The sequence below is a fragment of the Ascaphus truei genome, chromosome 1, assembly GCF_040206685.1.
Source record: "Ascaphus truei isolate aAscTru1 chromosome 1, aAscTru1.hap1, whole genome shotgun sequence".
Lineage (NCBI taxonomy): Eukaryota > Metazoa > Chordata > Amphibia > Anura > Ascaphidae > Ascaphus > Ascaphus truei.
The window spans coordinates 321,997,702-322,016,841 of NC_134483.1; positions in this window are offsets into that span (position 1 = coordinate 321,997,702).

The window sequence follows — 19,140 nt, forward strand, 5'->3', positions numbered from 1 at the left end:
AGGCGTAGGGAGGGTCGTGACGTGGCCTGAGGGGTTTGGCCTGGAGGGAGGTATAAGTGGGTGCAGGTGTGGGAGCAGGCATTCTGCCGCTCTCCTGCAATGATTTTCCCACCCACCTTTCCCCTAAAGAGTGTATGATTGATTATAGACTGCTGCTGAGATAGATTATCTGAAAATAAGGGTTGTGACTTTAACTTCTAATAATAGTGTAGCTGGTAAGATTGTATGACAGACAGCTGTTGATGGCTAATACTGTGGACCTGAGGGCACAGTGACTTTAACTTTTGGAAGTTAGGCAAGGTTCACTTCCTTATATGAAAAATGCTATAAATACAATATGCCAGGTAGACAAAGACATGGTACGGCCTTATACAGAGAATAACACTCAGAATAGGCAATTCTTAGGTATAAAGAGACCCCCAGAGAACATGTTAGTTAGAGGAGAACAAGAATCCATCAGAGAAGGAAGGAGTAACAAGTTACCACCTAGGAGAAACACATGTAAGAACGTGATGTGTATACCATATGTCTGTAAGTACTCACAGAATAAACATTTCTTTATCTGCCAACTTGAATGCTGAAATGTGTAATCTCAGAAGAAGGTGTAATGGCAAATGACATTAAACAGTTTTTGTTTTATTTTGTACTTTTATGAGATGTATGATATCTTCTGTCTGTCCCAATCAAAAGCTCAAATTCTCCCACCCTGGGGAGGCAAGATTTTTGGCCGGGATTTTCCAGTCAATGTGGAAACTCACCCTCTAACTATACAGTACCTGTGAATGTGTCATTTTTGGTGTGTCTCATTTGCATTAAAAATGAGCATGTAGCAAAGAATTACACAGAAAGAAACTTGTGTTTTGCAGATGCGTTAACTGCTTCATGAATACAGCGAGAAACATTTCTGTTAAAAGAACCTGACATTTTCACACAGAAATGCCATTATTACCGTTTAATGAGCAGGCCCCATACACTTACATGTAAGATGTAAAGGGATGGAAAAGGAGACAACAGAGATGTTTTTTGTAATATTAAACAACCCCTACATGGCACATTGTTAGGAGCATCTTAAAAGGGGACAGGATACTCATATAGTACTTGCATTCAATGTAATAGAGTATTGAATGATATTCTGCTGTTTGTTTACAAGGAGCCAACATTCTGCCGTATGGTGACATTAACCTTCCTGTTGCTGGATAGAAAAAAAAGTGCTCTGAAGTTTTAAGATCTTTTTCACAAACTGTGATTTGATAATAGAGACATCCTATAGCATGACAAGTTAATCTGCCGCTCATCCTTTGTTCATGCTTTATAAGATCCATGTCCTTTAAATGACCCTTCCTCTTCTCTATTCCCAATTCCACGGTGGACATCAGCAAAAACAATCCTCTTTCTTTATGCTTTCAGCACGCAATGATACTGTATTCTATGCTGAGCACATAACTCCACAATCTTCCTGTTTCCTGCATGAGTAGAATACACATATGCTGTACAGGTTCACAATGCATATTCCACTCGCTGAAACATCAACTGTGCCTAAAGCAGAAATCCTTATTGCTTCATTTTTTATTATTTCATTTTTTAACAGGATTCAAGCCAGAGTGTCCTCTGGAGCTAAACTGCTCTATTTGCTGCTCGAGGGATCCACTGGTCCCCAACATACTTAATGTTTTTGATGCCTGTGTTCTCCATCCATTTTGGGGAAACATAATACAGTACAGTAGTTGCAAAACCATGCCAACGGATGACATTGTGGCTTCCTGTTGGATGACATCGGCCACCATGTTTTGAAAAATAAGAAATGCATCTACACTGAAAACTAAGTATGTCAGAAAACGGTGTCCCTGGAGCTTAAAATAGAGAGGTTCAGCTCTGAAAGACCTCCTGGTTCAAATCCTGTTAAACAATCAATTTCACATTTTTCTGCGTATTGCTGCTTTAACCTAGTGTTTCTCAGACACGGTGCCATGTCACCTATTAGAGTCTCAGACTAACCTGAAAGAGTCCTTATTAATGAAATATTTGGCATTACATTCAAAGTACTAAAACAATAAGAATTTCCTATTTCTACTACCACAATGATACAGTTACTGTGATCATATTGTAATTATAAATGCCATTGTTAATGTCAGTTTTAGTCGTGACAAGGTATTTAATTTCACCTTCTATCAAGTTTGTCAAGCATCCCTGTTAATAAACTAATTCGATCCCTCAGCAATTGTATAATATACATGGGGTTTCATATTAAAAGCACTGAGATCTTCTAAAGTAAAATTATTTATGATACTGCCCTGGCTACTGCTTATTTGGAGTTATAGCTGAAACACAGGGATTTTTTCAAGTTTTAAACTCTTCTCCAGTGGGTGGCAGACTGCAGAGAGAATGTGGAAAAGATGATCAGTTGTGTCAGGAGAGAAATACGTGAAATCTCTCTCTAGGGTAATGATCGGAAAGCTCTTTTGTTAACTCCTTTGTTGCATGCGAGTTTGTCTGCTGCTGAGCAGAGCAGTAGAACAAGTTCTCTCTACATAGAATTAGAATTAACATATGACTAGAGGACTATATAAAGGTATTCATTGGTGGTTTTATTTACATATTTTTATATCCATGTGGACAATGGGACTGCAATACCACATAACCCGCTAAGCAAAGATATGAACTGTATGTATGTACTGTATGTATGTCTGTCTTTATTTATATAGCGCCATTAGTGTACATAGAGCTTCACAGTAGTAATACATGTGACAATCATATAAATAACAAATAATACACATAACAGATCATGGGAATAAGTGCTTCAGACATAAAAGTACAATTTCAGAAGAGTTCTTGTTCCAAAGAGCTTACAATCTAATTGGCAGGTAGGAAGAAGGTACAGAGACAGTAGGAGGGCATTCTGGTAAATGCATCTGCAGGGGGACAAGCTTTATGTATCATGTGTATAGTATTAGCCACAGTGCTACTCATATGCTTCTTAAAGCAAGTGTGTCTTAAGGTGGGTCTTAAAGGTGGATAGAGAGGGTGCTAGTCGGGTATTGAGGGGAAAGGCATTCCAGAGGTGTGGGGCAGTCAGTGAGAAAGGTTTACGGCGGGAGAGGGCTTTAGATACAAAGGGGTAGAGAGAAGACATCCTTGAGCAGAACGCAAGAGTCGGGATGGTGCATAGCGAATTAAATTAGGGCTGAGATGTAAGGAGGGGCAGAAGAGTGCAAAGCTTTAAAAGTGAGGAGGAGAATTGAGTGCGAGATGTGGGATTTGATAGGAAGCCAGGAGAGTGATTTCAACAGGGGAGACGCTGAGACAGATTTAGGAAAGAGTAGAGTGATTCTGGCAGCAGCATTTAGGATAGATTGTAGGGGAGGCAGGAAAGCTGGACAGCAGGAGGTTACAGTAATCAAGACAGGAGAGAATGAGGGCCTGAGTCAGAGTTTTAGTAGTCAAGCCACAGAGGAAAGGGCGTAGCTTTGTAATATTACAGAGGAAAATGCGACAGGTTTTAGATACGTTTTGAATGTGAGAGAGGAGTCAAGTGTTACCCCTAGGCAGCGTGCTTGGGCTACATGGTGAATGATAGTACTTCCAACAGTAATGTGGAAGGAGGTAGTAGGGCCAGGTTTGGGAGGAAGTATGAGAAGCTCTGTTTTTGACATGTTAAGTTTAAGTCGGCGGAGGGCCATCCAGGATGATATCGCAGAGAGACATTCAGAAACGTTGGTCTGTACAGCAGGTGTAAGGTCAGGGGTTGAAAAGTAAATTTGTGTGTCATCAGCATAGAGGTGATATTTAAACCCAAGAGATGTGATTAGGTCACCTATAGAAAGTGTGTACAGAGAAAAGAGAAGAGGTCCCAGGACAGAGCCCTGGGGTTCCCCCACAGAGAGATCGATAGAGGAGGAGGAGGTGTTAGCAGAAGAGACACTGTAAGTATGATGGGAGAGGTAAGAGGAGATCCAGAATAGAGCTTTGTTATGAATACCAAGAGAATGGAGAATGTGAAGGAGAAAAGGGGAATCTATGGTGTCAAATGCTGCAGAGAGGTTGAGTAATATGAGCAGAGTGTAATGACCTCTGTCTTTGGCAGCATGGAGGTCATTAGTTATTTTAGTCAGGGCTGTTTCAGTCGAGTGAGCAGTGCAGAAGCCAGATTGTAGAAGGTCTAGGAGAAATAGATATGAAAAACTATTAATCATCAGGTTGTGAATAATAAACGGATGTTATATGTACCTGTACATGATGTACATCTTTAATGAGAGAGTGATAGAGAGTAAGAGAATGTGTTTGTTGGGTAGGGAGGATTCGAAAATACCTTATTTTTTTGATCAGACAATTTTTTTTGTAATACTCAGATTTTATTATTTTTTTAAAAATTCAAAGGGGTACAGAAAATCAAATTGAGGGAAGGGGTACAGAATGTTTAACTCTGCGATACAAGGATAGATCATGTATTCAGACATAAACAGATTACAGTTCAAAAAGATACATCATGATCACATTCATTTACCTTTAATTAACTAAGACAATGTTTAGGATCCTCCTTTGAGCATCTGGGCCTATCATAGTTTAAGGCATAGGCTGAAAATTCTCTAAATATATGAAGTTCAGTTAGGGCTTTAATCTCAAAGTCTCCATTTTTGTCAGTTTCTCTGGGTTTATGCCTACTCATATGTAACTAATCACATGGATACACACACATCTATATATTTTTATAATAATTACTTTTTTGCTTGGTTCACGTGGTTAGTATGATATTGGGGGTGGTCTCCCAGTGTTCCTACAGAAATCAAGCCACGGCTGCAAGATCTGATTGTATTTATAGTAATTATCATTAACAAGGCTAGTGACACCACTCATCCGGCATGCAAACCATATTTTGTCTCTAATCTGAGAGAGGGATGTCACTGTTTTGTTTCATCCAGTGGGACATGATCACACACCTGCAAGATCTGATTGTATTTATAGTAATTGTCATTAATAAGGCTAGTGACGCCACTCATCCGGCCTGCAAACCATATCTTGTCTCTAATCTGAGAGAGGGATGTCACTGTTTTGTTTCATCCAGTGGGATACGATCACACACCTGGCAACCGTGACTACTGCACCGACACACTTTATTCGAGCAAATACCCAGTATGTACCTGGCAGATACCTGGAATGTGCCGCTCCTCACCTCTGACAAGCCCCGTTGCGTTTGCCTTCCCAGCCTGGGTTCATGCCTGGCTGACGGGCGGCTGATCTGTTAAATGATAATGATTAGGATTTAATAGGCTGCAATGCTTCGCGTGTCTACCAGATGGCATAAATTCATGAATTGTAATGCAGTTTATATATATATACTGTGCAGTATTGCAGCCAGCGGGAATAAAATGCTTCAATCCCTGCCTGGAAAATACCTCAATGCACTCGGGCAGAAAACAGTCACAAACCTCAATACACCCGGGTATACCCGAATTTGTGGGACTAGCCGAGCTCGAATAAAGTGTGTCGCCAGTGTATTTGTACTATAAGTTTATTCTCACTTCTGCTGATCAATTCTGAGGGTCTATTAAATAGGAACAGCCATGGGTCAAGAGCACATGATTGGGAAGTCATCCTCTGGATCCATCTGTTTATTACAGTCCACATCCATTTAACTTTGGGACATTAACACTACATATGGAGGTATGTTCCCTGGTTAGCACACAGTTTAGGGCCCAGTTGGGATGTGCCAGGTGAGATATCTGACATCCTGATGGGAGTATAGTGCCAGCGATATAAGACCTTGTAGGCATTTTCGCTTATTGTGTGTACATATTGAACTTTTGGCCACTGCTTCAAATATGCTCTCCCATTCCTCTCTGTCTAGCACAGATCCAAGATCCTGTTACCATTGTCTGATAAATGTAGGCTTGCTATTTGTTTTTTCCCTAGCAAACGTATCATAGAGGCACGAGATTAAACCTTTAGAGTATCCTGTTCCCAGGCAATGGTTCTCAAAAAGGGTTAAGGAGTCTCCGGGTTTCTTTATTTTAAACAACTCTCTAAGCTGCATAAAGCAAAATGCTTCTCCTTTCCACTTGGTTTTGTCTGGGAAGAATGCTTCTATTGGCTTAAATCTATTCCTACTCCCGAGGTCCCTCAGGTGCGTCACTCCAGCTGCCCGTCAGTGTTGGAGTACATTTATTTTGATGGACTGAACTCTGCCAACCCAGTATCCTTACATTTTGACCAGTTGTTTAGCTCTCCATTTATTGTTTGGATTATTTCTGGGTAGTTTGCCTTATATAAAGTCTCATAGGACTTTGCAATATTTATCCCCAGGTATCTAATGTTGTGTGCTTTCCATTTAAAGTCGAAAATTTAGTGCAATAAGTTGAAAGTGTGAGGATGGAGATTAATATTGATACCTCTGATTTATTATTATTTATCTTGAACCCTGAGAATGAGTTGAATGTACCTAGTTCTTTGGTTAAGGAGGGTACTGCAGGGAGATCAAGGGTCTGTATATGGTTAGAAGGATGTCATCTGCAAATAAGGATAGTTTATATTCAGAATTCGCTATGTTGATCCCCCTTATATTTTTATTGGCTCTAATTTTTGCCCGCCAATGGCTCCACTGACAATGCAAATGAAAGGGGGAGAGTGGGCACACCTGCCTTGTACCTTCCCTGATGATGCCATTCCATGACAAGTCACTCTTGCTGTTGGGGTTGTATATAGAGATAATATTGCTGTGCGAAATGGTCCGCAGATACCAAATGCCTCCAGGATGGCTCTCATGAGGGCTAAAATCATCATGGTTATATTCTGTTGTTTGAAGTACTGTATGCTATGATGTCTATAGTCCTTTTAGTATTTACCGCTGCCTGCCTAGTTGGTACAAACCCTACCTGGTCAGTATGGATCAGATCAGGTAATAATGAATTTAATCTAGTAGCTAACATTTTAGAATTTTTTTAAATGTTTGTGTTAATAAGCGAGATGAACAATATAGGAAGGTTGGAGCACAACTGAATACAGGTTGTGCTCCAACCTTCCTATATTGTTTGCTGTGACCATTGGAAGACCGGATGCACCTACCGGAGGAGGTATACCAGGAAGACCACCCAGCCGTGAGTAATATTACTCTTACACCGTACACCTTATTGTTCCACAGCGATATATCTGACTGGACACTAGCTAGTGGGAGTTGTTACTTACCAGAGTGGAACTCCATCCAGGCCATCGTGTCATAGTGGAAATAGGTGTTACATCCAACAGGATTTTGGTTTGGTTTAATGCTCCTGGTACCCCTAGGATCTCTACACATGGAATTATTCTGTTGAAGGACTTTATTGCAGCTTTTGATCTATGTTTCTGAGCACCATACAGCATTTTTTACATTAATAAGCGAGATGAGCATATAACTGGTACAATTTGCAGGGTCTTTTCCCTCTTTATTTATTACTGAAATTGAGCATGTTTTTAGGGAACTGTTCACCCTGGAGGATGGAGTTCAGGAGTTTTTGTAATTGAGGAATTAGTGTCATTGAAAACTTTTTCTAATAAATGTTTAAAAGACATCTGGCCCTGGGACCTCAGAGGGTCTCAGTGATATGATTGTGGCTGCAATCTCCTCACACGAGATTGGTTTATTTAGAGAGACTTTATTGTGCTCTTTGAGCTTAGGTACGTCTAAGGTTGATAGGTATGTTAGTAGGGATCCTGGATGTTGTTTGTTGGGCCCCGGTTTTTTTTTTACCATCATGTAGTTTAGCATAGTATTGGCAGAACTCTTCTATTCATTCTGAGTTTGAGGTGAGAGTGCCATTTTTTAGTCTAATAGATTTTATTTTATTATATGGTTGTTTGTTACGGAGTCTAACTGCCAGTAAGGAATTGGCTTTGTTAGCTTTTTCAAAAAACTTTCTTTTAGTCCACATTATGGATTTTTCAGCTTCCAAGATTAGACACAGGTTCAATTCACCCCGAAGGTTTGCTATTTTTTTAAAGAATATTGTGCTTAGTGTGCGTAATGTTCTTTCTCAGCCTCTACTATTGCCCTTTCGTGAAATGTGGTTCCCTCTGTTCTAATTTGTTTTCTATATGTTGCAATGCTTATCAGTGTCTCTTTCATGACAGCCGTGTGGGATTCACATATTGTGGTCAGGGTGGGGACACTCTCTTGATTGTTCTGAAAAAACTGTGTTAGTTCAGGTCCACCTCTGACAGGATTTCGGGGATTTTAAGTAATTAATCATTTAACCTCCAGAAGAGGTTGTGGTATCTTGTTTTCTATATTGCTGTTTCAAGGGTGGTTTTTTTCAATTGAGGCATCCATGGTCACGTTGAAGTCTCCTCCCAGAATCACTCTCCTTCTCCTCACACTACAAAGGGTTGGAAAAAAATCCTCAAACAATTTAGAGCTCTCGTTCGGCACGTATATGTTTGCTATTGTGATTCTCATACCAAAAAAAGGTTCCTGTTGTTATTTTGTAGCAGTCCTCTTTGTCTCTTTTAGTGTTTTCTATGTGGTATGGGATATATTTGTGAATGAGTATAGCTACTCCTCGTTTTTTTTAGCTGAGGCTGAAGATAGTAATATTGTAGGATAATTTTAAACAAGAATGTAAGAATTGTAGGATAATTTTAATCAAGAATGTAAGAGGCTTGTTTGAGTTAAAGTGAGTCTCCTGTAAGAAAATGATATCACTATTAGCTTTTTATATTCTCTCATGGCTAGTCGTCTTTTGTTAGGGCTATTTAGTCCCTTAACGTTATGTGATGTTATTTGTAGAGTCATGATTTTAGTTCCTGAGTAACTATTCCGACTTGGATCTTGAGTGTTTTGCAGTGAATAATTTTTGCTATATTTGTGTGTGGTCTTTTCTTTTTTGACTAATAAAATTCTGTAGAGGAGGGTTAAGGGGAACCAAAAATGGGGAGAAAGGGGAAGGGGAAGCCTCAAGAAAATGCCAAGACACATAGCTATAGCTGTGCTTGTTTGAGGGCCTCCCCCCCATCTAGCATAGCCTGCTCCTTCTGGAATGGCGGGAAGGTGATCATGGCCCCACCTCCCGTCTTGATCGAGTGCCCCGCCACATTGTGTTTACAGCCATATTGGGGCCCACTAAATTGTGTACCTGAACCTCGCCTTTGTTCACAGTCTGCCAGTCAGATCGCCCTCATGAGACCCCTGCATCTCCCGCACGTCTTGCTAAAACATACCCCGAGCATACAATAATGTTTTTGGTGTACATCTCAGTGTCCGTTGAGGCCTACAGTACATACCTGTCAGGGCCTCAGACCCTCTAGATCAGGGTGGTGGGGTCACTCCCTCCTTGCCCACGGCCCCCTGGCTTGCTAATTGTAATATTTTTTTAGTCAAGTTGACTTCATTCATGAGGGGAAGGCCCTGATCCCCTCATCAGGTAGTTGAGAGACCCAGCACCTTTCTATTTCAGTGGGTGCCGATCTCCAGCCATTCACCTCTTGTTTTGGGAGCTGTCTTCTGTCATGGATCCTCCTGGCTGACACACAGTTTAGCTAGGAATTATTGTCTTTCTTACGAACCTTTGAGTGAGAAGGTTGCCCATACCACAATTAACTTGAAGGGGAAACCCCAGCTGTATCTTTTGTCTCGCACTTGGAGTACATTGGTCATGGGCTTGAGAGACCTCCTTTGTACCAATGTGGCAGGTGCTGGAAGTCTTACATTCTCGTGGGTCAGGTTTTGTGACAATCTCGTCTGCGATCATAGTTTTTCTTTAGTCTTGAAATAATGGAGGCATAGCACTACGTCGAAGGGTTTATCGCTGTTCAGTGGTGTTGGTTTTAGGGCTCTATGGCAGCGGTTGACCATCAGGGAGTCTGCTCAGATGTCTGTGATCCATTTTTTAAACCAGCTGCAGACAAAATACTCTGGGTCTGATATGGAGATGGACTCTGGGATCCCTCTGATTCTAAGGTTGTTGCACCATCTCCTATTGTCAGAGTCCTCATGTCTTTCTACAACCTCTAACATCTGGACTCTTAGATTCTCTAGGTTTCAAGCTACAGTATCCTGATCACGTATGATCTCCTTAGTTTTTCTCTCCAGTGAATCCATTCGTGTGCTGAGCTCTGCGACCTCTTGCCTCGTCTCAGCCAGCTCAGCCTGCAGGAGAGATTTAATGTTCCTGTATTGATCTTCTATATCTTTTTTGGTTGAGTTCTGGCTGAAGGGCTTTGTCTCTGATTTGGATTCTGACTGGCCGCGTGTAGGTAAGTCCCCCACCCGAGCAGTGTGGGTATTTTTCTTTTGAAAATAAGTCAGCCTTCTCAGACTGTGGGGTCTTTTTAGATGATCTCCGGGGCCTCTCCCTGTTTTTTAAATAAGATTTTTAGTTAGCTTTTTTATTGTTTTTCTTTATGTTTTACATCGGTCTCAAGCGGTGCTTGCTTCTCAAGTGGCCATGTTGCTCAGTGCCGCGCATGCGCTCCTGATTAGACTATTTATAATACGTTGCCCATAGAACCACAGAAAATGACAGCAGGTAACCATTTTCTGACCATTTTCTGACCATTTTCCTACTTGCTCTAAAACCTCAGACCACATGTGATCCCAAGTTTTATTAATGTATTTTAGTGTGTAGCATGTGAATCATTTTGTGATAATTACTAATTTATATGCTCATACAGTATGCTTGTGTCACATTATAAATATTATGTATCAGAGCCACCCGTGGGTTTGATCCTGTGACTCACCCTGGTCAGGTTATTAGCCCAGAGATCTCAACATAAAAGGGGGATAGGACGATATGGGAAATGTGGCTCTCCTAATAAAGGTAAATCTCATTGCTCTATTGTGTGGATGTATATACTTAGTGACCCTGTATATTCATCCTCTTGTGGCTCATATAACCAACCATTTGATGTATAAAGTGATTGTAGCTCGTGTCATGTTAGAAATGTTGAAAATGATGTATACATTGTGTTCTGTGGTCCCAGGACATGCTAGGCTGATAATACACATACCCAGCCTGCACGCACAGGGATACGGTTGGTTACACAAGGGTGTTTGAAACTATGGAGGGTGGGGTTGGGCAGTTCCCCTATTTGGGAGACATTGGTCCGATAAGCGGAGCCATTGTCTGTCCAGACGGAGAGGCAGCTATCTCCATTGCTGCCAGAATCACTCTACTCTTTCCTAAATCTGTCTCAGCATCTCCCCTGCTAAAATCACTCTCCTGGCTTTCTAACAAATCCCACATCTCACACTCAATTCTCCTCCTCACTTTTAATGCTTTCCACTCTTCTGCCCCTCAGCTCTAATTTCTCGCTATGCACCATCCCGACTCCTGCGTTCTCCTCAAGGATGCCTTCTCTCTACCCCATTTGTATCTAAAGCCCTCTCCCTTTCTCACTGACTGCCCCACACCTCTGGAATGCCCTTCCCCTTACTACCCGACTAACACCCTCTCTATGCACCTTTAAGACCCACACTTGCTTAAAGAAGCATATGAGTAGCAACGTGGATAATACTAGACACATGATACATAAAGCTTGGCCCCCTGCAGACACACTTACCCTCCTACTGTCTCTGTATGTTCTTCCTACCTACCAATTAAATTGTAAGCTCCTCAGAGCAGGGACTCCTCTTCCTAAATGTTACTTTTATGTCTGAAACAATTATTCTCATGACCTGTTATTTGTATTATTTGTTATTTATATGATTGTCACATGTATTACTACTGTGAAGCGCTATGTATATTAATGGCACTATATAAATAAAGACATACATACATACATACATCACTCCGAGAGATAGCGAGCTGGCTCCGAGAAGAGGAGGATGTATGCAGGTAGGCGCTGTTCCCATAGGCCGGTTCGTAATTCCCGTCCTCCTTGCCTCAGCCTCACCGTCACGCCATGATTACCCAACCCAAATGAGCCCTTGTCTTGTCATTGACCTACCATACAACATCTATGTGGTGATTGGTTGCTGTCCCGTTTTCCATTTTTGTCTATGGAAAAGGGAAACCTATAAAAGTTGCACCCAAGTTCAGTACCATGTGGGTGGCTGACTCTAGCATGTGGATTAGCTAAGCGGGACTCTCTGAGGTTGTGCTGGAGTGACCCGAAGACAAGGCTGCTCACTCTTCTACCGCGGGAGATTTAAAAGTGTTGCTTAGTGACTTGCATACTCAGAACCCTCAGAGAAAGTCATTGCGTTGACACATGGCACCTAGAACAACTAGGATTCCCCCTGTATGGGCCAGTGATTGTGAGTATAGCTCTGTTGGTGATATAGTGTTATGTCTGCTGGCTCTAGCCAGAATAAATATACTTTTATTTGATTTAAGTGTCCTGTCTGGTGCTTGATCCCGTGAAAGAGTCCTGGTCTCCCGTGACAATGATCTCTTCTCCAGGACTAGGAAGAGGCTTCACAGCATCATTAATAAGGGCACTGGTGCAAAAAAACCCAATAAAAACAAATATACCTAAGTTTTCTTAGTAAAGAGATTTTAGGCCATTTTAAAAAAAAAAGCCCTCATCAGTTCTACAGTGCATTGCTTTGCAAGGGTTAATTTGTGGCTTTACAAATCTTGGCAACAATCGTCACTACCACAGACTTTAATGATGGCCGAGGATGAGGTGCACCTGGGGCATTTGTCTGAATCTTACCATTGTATCAAAATCTGGGAGACACATAAGCCCTTTGTATGTTTTCAGCTGTATCTCCCTAGGAGGTATAGACAGGGTGAGTTTACTGGTTGTATAATATCCCTCCAAGATCCAGTCTGGGATTTAAACCTCTGAAAATTCTTCTGTTGACTTATCCAGTAATTTATCTCTTGATTTATCTCCATTGCATACCATTTAGATAAGTTGTGTAACAGTTAGAGATTGATACACATACTGTATACATACAGTATTTGTACTATCAAGTCTTTGTCTAAAGGATTGTCCATAACTCATTCAGTACAAGAGGTGCCTATCACACGATTTACCAACACTTTGGTTAGAAAATATAAAGAAAACCCTGGAGTCATTAGTGCAAGGCCAGCATGGCTGGGAGTTTGAATGGGCACTAGCCAGGCCAAAAAGAATGATGTGAAGTTAAATTTAGGGAGATATAAATTACAGATCAGATGTGGCTGGAGAAGTGGAAAGCATGGAGTTAAGTTTTGAGAAAGCAGCGTGAATATATTAGTGTTCCTGGATCTGAGCAGGTGATAACACAGCACTCTTATACATATAGAAGTTTGTATGTGTGTGTGTGTCCAGGCCTCCCCTCTGAGCATCCCCCTTGGTTCCCCATGTTCCCCTTACCTCCGATAGGAGGGGGCAGGGGCGTTCGGCAAGTGCCGGTAGGAGCAGGGAAGTTGCGGCAGGCGACCCAGTCGCAGGAGGCTCTCAGCGGCTCCCATAGCAGGGTGCCGCCATGTTAGATATGCGCGTGCATGGGCAGACAGGTTGCGCATGCGCAGGTGGTAGGGACAGGGCGGCCCTTACTAACATAGGGCTCAGCGTGGACTACAGCCCCCAGAAGGCTATGGGGCTGTTAGAACACATGGCCACAGCAGCCAATAGGGCGTTCGGATTGCCCTGCAGGCAAGAAGATACATTTGGTACGCTTAGATAGCCACGCCAGTCAGAGCTGGGACAAGGAAAGAGTACGGTGTGTGTGCAGGGTGTCTGTGGCCCCTGCACTGGGCCAGAGACCCGCATAGGCCCCAGCTAGGCCCCGACTCCGCTGTAAAGTTTGTGGCTGCTACAGGGACAGGCCCTCAGACAGGGACACTGCCCCCATTTAGCAATTATAGTTTCAGGGCCTGCCGCACAGCCATTGTGGCCTGTGGTCTGGGACAGAACAGCACTGCAAGGCACAGAGACTATTTTCCCGGTGGTACCCTCCTGCTGGCACCACCCCACGTGGAGGCGGTCTCATCGCTGACGACGACAGCGTGGGCCGGATGGCCCCTTTATCTTCAGTCGGGTCTACCAGGTGCTGGAGTACCCTGCAGGTATCACACCTACACCTACAAGTGCACCAACTTGTAACACGCGGTTGTGGGCAGCGCGGTCACACACACTTTGGGTGGATTGACTCTTGTGGACATCAGGGTTCTGTAAGTATGGGATACTCTCGCAGATCTTCTGGACTTGGCGGTATGTGTCTTGGTAGGAGGATCATCATTGGCTCCTTGGCCCTTTCCTTGCGGGAATCTTCTCTTCGAGACTCCTTTTAGGGATTTGATTTTACCCGCCACCAGTCCAGTCTTTGTTGCCGCAATGCTCCGACACTAAAGATTTCTGTGTGAGTATACTTCACCCTATTATCCAAGCTGCTTTGTCTGACACAGTAACCAGTGCATCAGCCACGCTCATTGAGATATACAAAACAGAGCGGAGGAGTGAGGATACCATGCAGAGAGATGGTATATCAGCCGATTAACCCTTTCAACTCACGCCCCGCAAAACCAGTAATCTTGGACACACCCCAGCGGTCGGTGCGGCACCCACAATGATTGGAACCCACAAGACACGGCGAGAAGGGGAACACATAAGGACATATGAGGTGGGAAGAGGCTATACACTAGCCATCCATTCCTTATTTGCTACACCTGTTCTATACCTCGCCACACTGGTCTGCCTCACGGCTTTCAATCAAGTGACTGTGATTATTGCACTAAGACTTTACGGTATTTGGCTATGTGTCCTAGCAGTAATTTTCATACTTGGAAGTCTGTTCCAGTTTTCTACCTCTATATCCTAAGGGATTATTTATGGATTGTTTTACGGTTGCTTCCGGGGGAAATTAGTAGCACCCCTTCAGGACATAGGTCCTATAGTGTATCGGACTTCTCAAAATATACCCAGAGGAGACAGGGTGGAAGGCCAGCTCAGCACAACTGCCGTTCGATGACAAATGGACAGACGCCTGTGAAAAGGCGTTCATCAGCCTGAAGAAAAGCTTAATGGAGGCGCCCATTCTCGCATACGCCAGTCCTGAGCAGCCCTACATCCTTGATGTGGATGCGAGCTTCAATTACATGTGTGCAGTCTTGCACCAGAAGTACTCGGCTGGCTTCCGACCAGTGGCCTACGTCAGCCGCTGTTTGACCCCCAGCGAGTAGAATTATCCCATCCACAAGTTGGAATTCCTCGCGCTCTAGTGGGCAATCGTGGAAAAACTCCAAGACTACCTGTATGGGGTCACCTTCGAGGTGCGTACGGAAAATAATCTGTTGACTTACATATTGACATCCACCACACTGGATGCCATCGGCCACAGATGGAGGCGGGCTATCTCGAACTATCGGTTCACATTGAAGTACAAGCCGGGGCCCCTGAACATCTGAGCCGATGCTCTATCTAGAAGGTTGGGACTGAGTACCACACCGGATGATATCCTCTGGGAAGAAATCCCTGGATCAGGCATGCAAGCTATGTGCTCAACCGCAGCCATCGTGGAAGATAAAGTGGCATTTTCAGAACTGAGGGTGGCGGGTTAATTAGGATACCAATCCAAGGCTATCCCTGCCACCTTTTGCCACTCAGAGGGAATGAATATCACCCCAGACAAGAACATTGCCTGGAAGGATCAAGTACAATACCAGAAAAGGGATCCCCAAGCTGGAATTATCCGCCAAGCCATCCAGCAAAACAAGCCTTCATTACTGAAATGTGCTCCCAGCAACACGGTCACAGTACTAATGTGGGAAGTGGATACATTCTAAATTGACAAGGGTCTACTGTATCGGGTGGTTCAATAACATAACCACCTGGATAGAATGCAGCTGGTTCTACACAAGAACCTTCAACACATGATATTGAGATCACTTTATGATGAACATGGCCATTTCGGCATGGACAAAACCTTCGGTTTTATACGCGACCAGTTCTTCTGGCCACAGATACGAGAGTCAGTAGAACGCCACTGCCACCAATGCTCACGGCGCATTTAACGGAAGACCCTATCAAACAGAGCCACTCCAATGGCTAATCTGTAGAGCTCGGGTGCCCTGGACCTCGTGTGCATGGACTTTTTGTGTATTGAACCAGATGCCCAAGGCATCGGCAACGTACCAGTGATCACAGATCCCTACACCCGGTACGCCCAAGCCTTTCCAACCAAAGACCAGAAGGCCATTGCAGTGGCCAAAATATTATGGAAGAAGTACCTCATCCATTATAGACTGCCTACTCAACTGCATTCGGATCAAGGCCGGGACTTCGAAAATAACCTCATCTAACCACATCAGGGAGTTGCTTAAGCTGGTGAAACATCACCAAGTCCCGAACGACTCCTTACCATCCGGAGGGAGATGCTCTGCCGGAGAAGTTCAACCGGACCCTCCTGGATATGCTCAGCACCCTAAAAGGGTCTCAGAAAAATGAGTGGAGTAAGCATGTGGAGTCCCTGGTGCACGCCTGTAATTGCACCCGCCACGAGTCCACGGGTTCACTCCTTCACTACAATTCAACTGTTCGGGCGAGAAGCATGGCTTTCTGAAGATATACGTCTGAGGGTTTCTACCGATGGGGTACCCAACAGGACGCACTTCAGATACGTGCAGTGGCTTCAAGAAAGCCTGCAACAAGCCTACCAGCTAGCAGAAAAAGCTTACGCTCATCTGAATGCCATTATCAAAAGGCGCTATGACCATAAGGTCTGCCATCGGGAAATTCATCCTGGAGACGCTGTTCTGCTCGTTACCTCGGAATCCCCGGCAAACACAAATTCCCTGACCGTTGGCGTGACGGGGATTCGAGGTCGAATCACAGATACCGGGTCTCCCGGTCTACCGCATAAAAGACGCGGATAGCCAGGTAAAGGTCTGGCACCACAATCATCTTCTGCCTATCCCACAAGTGGGGGATGATGAACCAGAGACATAGGCTACACCATTGGCTGGTGAGCCAGAAGGTCCCGAAGAGACAGTAACTGAGACAACCAAGGGTCTTATGAAAGGACCTTCTAGTAACATAGACAAAAGTCAAGGAGCACCTCCCAAAGGAGCTACGGGTAATGGGTTCCAGTCCTCAGACACCTACTCCGGTGGCTCCAATGAGCCCTCCTCTGGACCCAATAAGTCCTTGCTTTATACCTCAAAGAGACATTACAGAAACCATAGTACCCCCAATGAGATTGACTGAGCCTTAAGAGAACGATCACTACTCCCCAGAGGCAGTTGAAGAACGGCTTCACCGAAGCCAACTTGTTAGGTACCCTCCCAACCGGGTAACTTATGATTCATTTGGGGCACCCCACTATGAGGCTCAGCAGTGGTCTTGCATTAAAATCAAGTCTGTCATTGTCATGTTCACGGAAATGTATAACTTGATGTAGAGTTATGTCATGTTATAAGTTGTACATATTACAATGCATTTTTATTATATTATCAGTGTGGTTATGTGTTACGATGTTCCCAATCAGGGTCATTGATCTTTTCACCAGGGGGAGAATGTGGCCAGGTCTCCTCTCTGGGCATCCCTCTGTGTTCCCCATGTTCCCCTTTCCTCTTCCTCTGATAGCACTGCGGAAGGTGCAGGGGCGTTCGGCAAGTGCCGGTAGGAGCAGGGAGGTTGCGGCAGGTGGCTCTCGGCGGCTCCCGTAGCATGGCGAGCGAATATTAGATATGCGGGTTGTGCATGCGCAGTTGATAGGGACAGTATGGCCATTACTAACATAGGGCTCAGCGGGTACTGCAGCCCCCAGAAGACTATGGGGCTGCTAGATCACATGGCCATGCAGCCAATAGGGTGCTCAGATTGCCCTGCAGGCAAGAAGATACATTTGGCACACTTAGAGAGCCACACCAGTCGGAGCTTGGACAAGAAAAGGGTAGGGTGCGTGTGCAGGGTGTCTGTGGCACCTGCATTAGGCAGATTGACTCTTGTGGACACCAGGGTGGTTGGGTTCCCAGGGGCACCTCAAGTGTAGAAACTGTGTTTGAGTGCACTGTGGGGTTACGGCCGTGCGTGGCCTATTTGGTGTGGGTGGTATATTGTTCTTCCTTTTTCATATGCATGCAGTAAACTGCTATCTATATCATTGTGTGTTTTGCATTGAGTCCTGTGACGGGGTTATCCAACATAGTAGGATCCCACACAGATGGAGGCGCTGTAACCAGACAGATCAGGCACACTCCAAGCTCTCAGCAGCGGAGGTTCAGGCCTCCTATGAGCCACAGGTAATGCACCAGACGCACAGAAGCTGCCACATCTCCCATAGGGTGGGGGAAACTGAGCTACATGTGTATGTATGTATACATAGTTACCTGGTTACATAGTATATGAGGTTGAAAAAAGACATATGTCCATCAAGTTCAACCTATGCTAAATTTATAGGACTGATACTTATCCTATATTTGAATTTACATTGAAACCTCTTCCAATGGTGTCTAGACCTGTCAACTCTCTGTGAGTTACACGGATTTACATCTCCCGGCCTCACACTTTCAATTCTGTGGTGCAATTTTCAGTACTAGAAGCCTGTCACGCACCACCTAGCATTGTAATTTTACACCCCAGTGCTATATGTAGCACGTGCAGTGGTGAAAGTAGAGTTTTATTCTAACATATACTCACCCAGGCATTTAAAACACTGGAGTTTACATCAACCCCAACCCTTGTCGGTGGTCATGCGAGCCCGACCCCCCCACCACCACTAACCTTTTCAAACCTTGCTCTCGTCCCCCTCTATTCCCCCCTCTTCGCATGTAGTGTATTTCTTTACCCCCCTCTGTCTCTTATTCTTCCCCCCTCCCTCACTCACATTCACTTCCTCATTCACACTCTTTCCCTCTCTTCCTCACTCACTATTCCTCTCCCCACCTCCCTCTCTCACCCCCCACTCTCACCCTGCTCTATTTATCACACCACCTCCCCCTCTCACTCTTCCTCCTCCTCTCTCTCACACAACCCCCCCACAATAATTAATTACCACCTCAACAATAATACCACCCCCTTCAATACACACAGTAGCCCCCACAATAATACCCCTCACACGACAATATCCCCCCACAATATACACAATACTCTCAAAAATACAATACCACAGGTATAATACCCATACAATACACAAAATATAATTTGCTGGGCGTAGGTTCTTTTGGGCAAGGTGAGAAATATAATACCTCCCCATAATACACACAATACTGTACCCCCTACACACACAATACCCCCCAATAATTG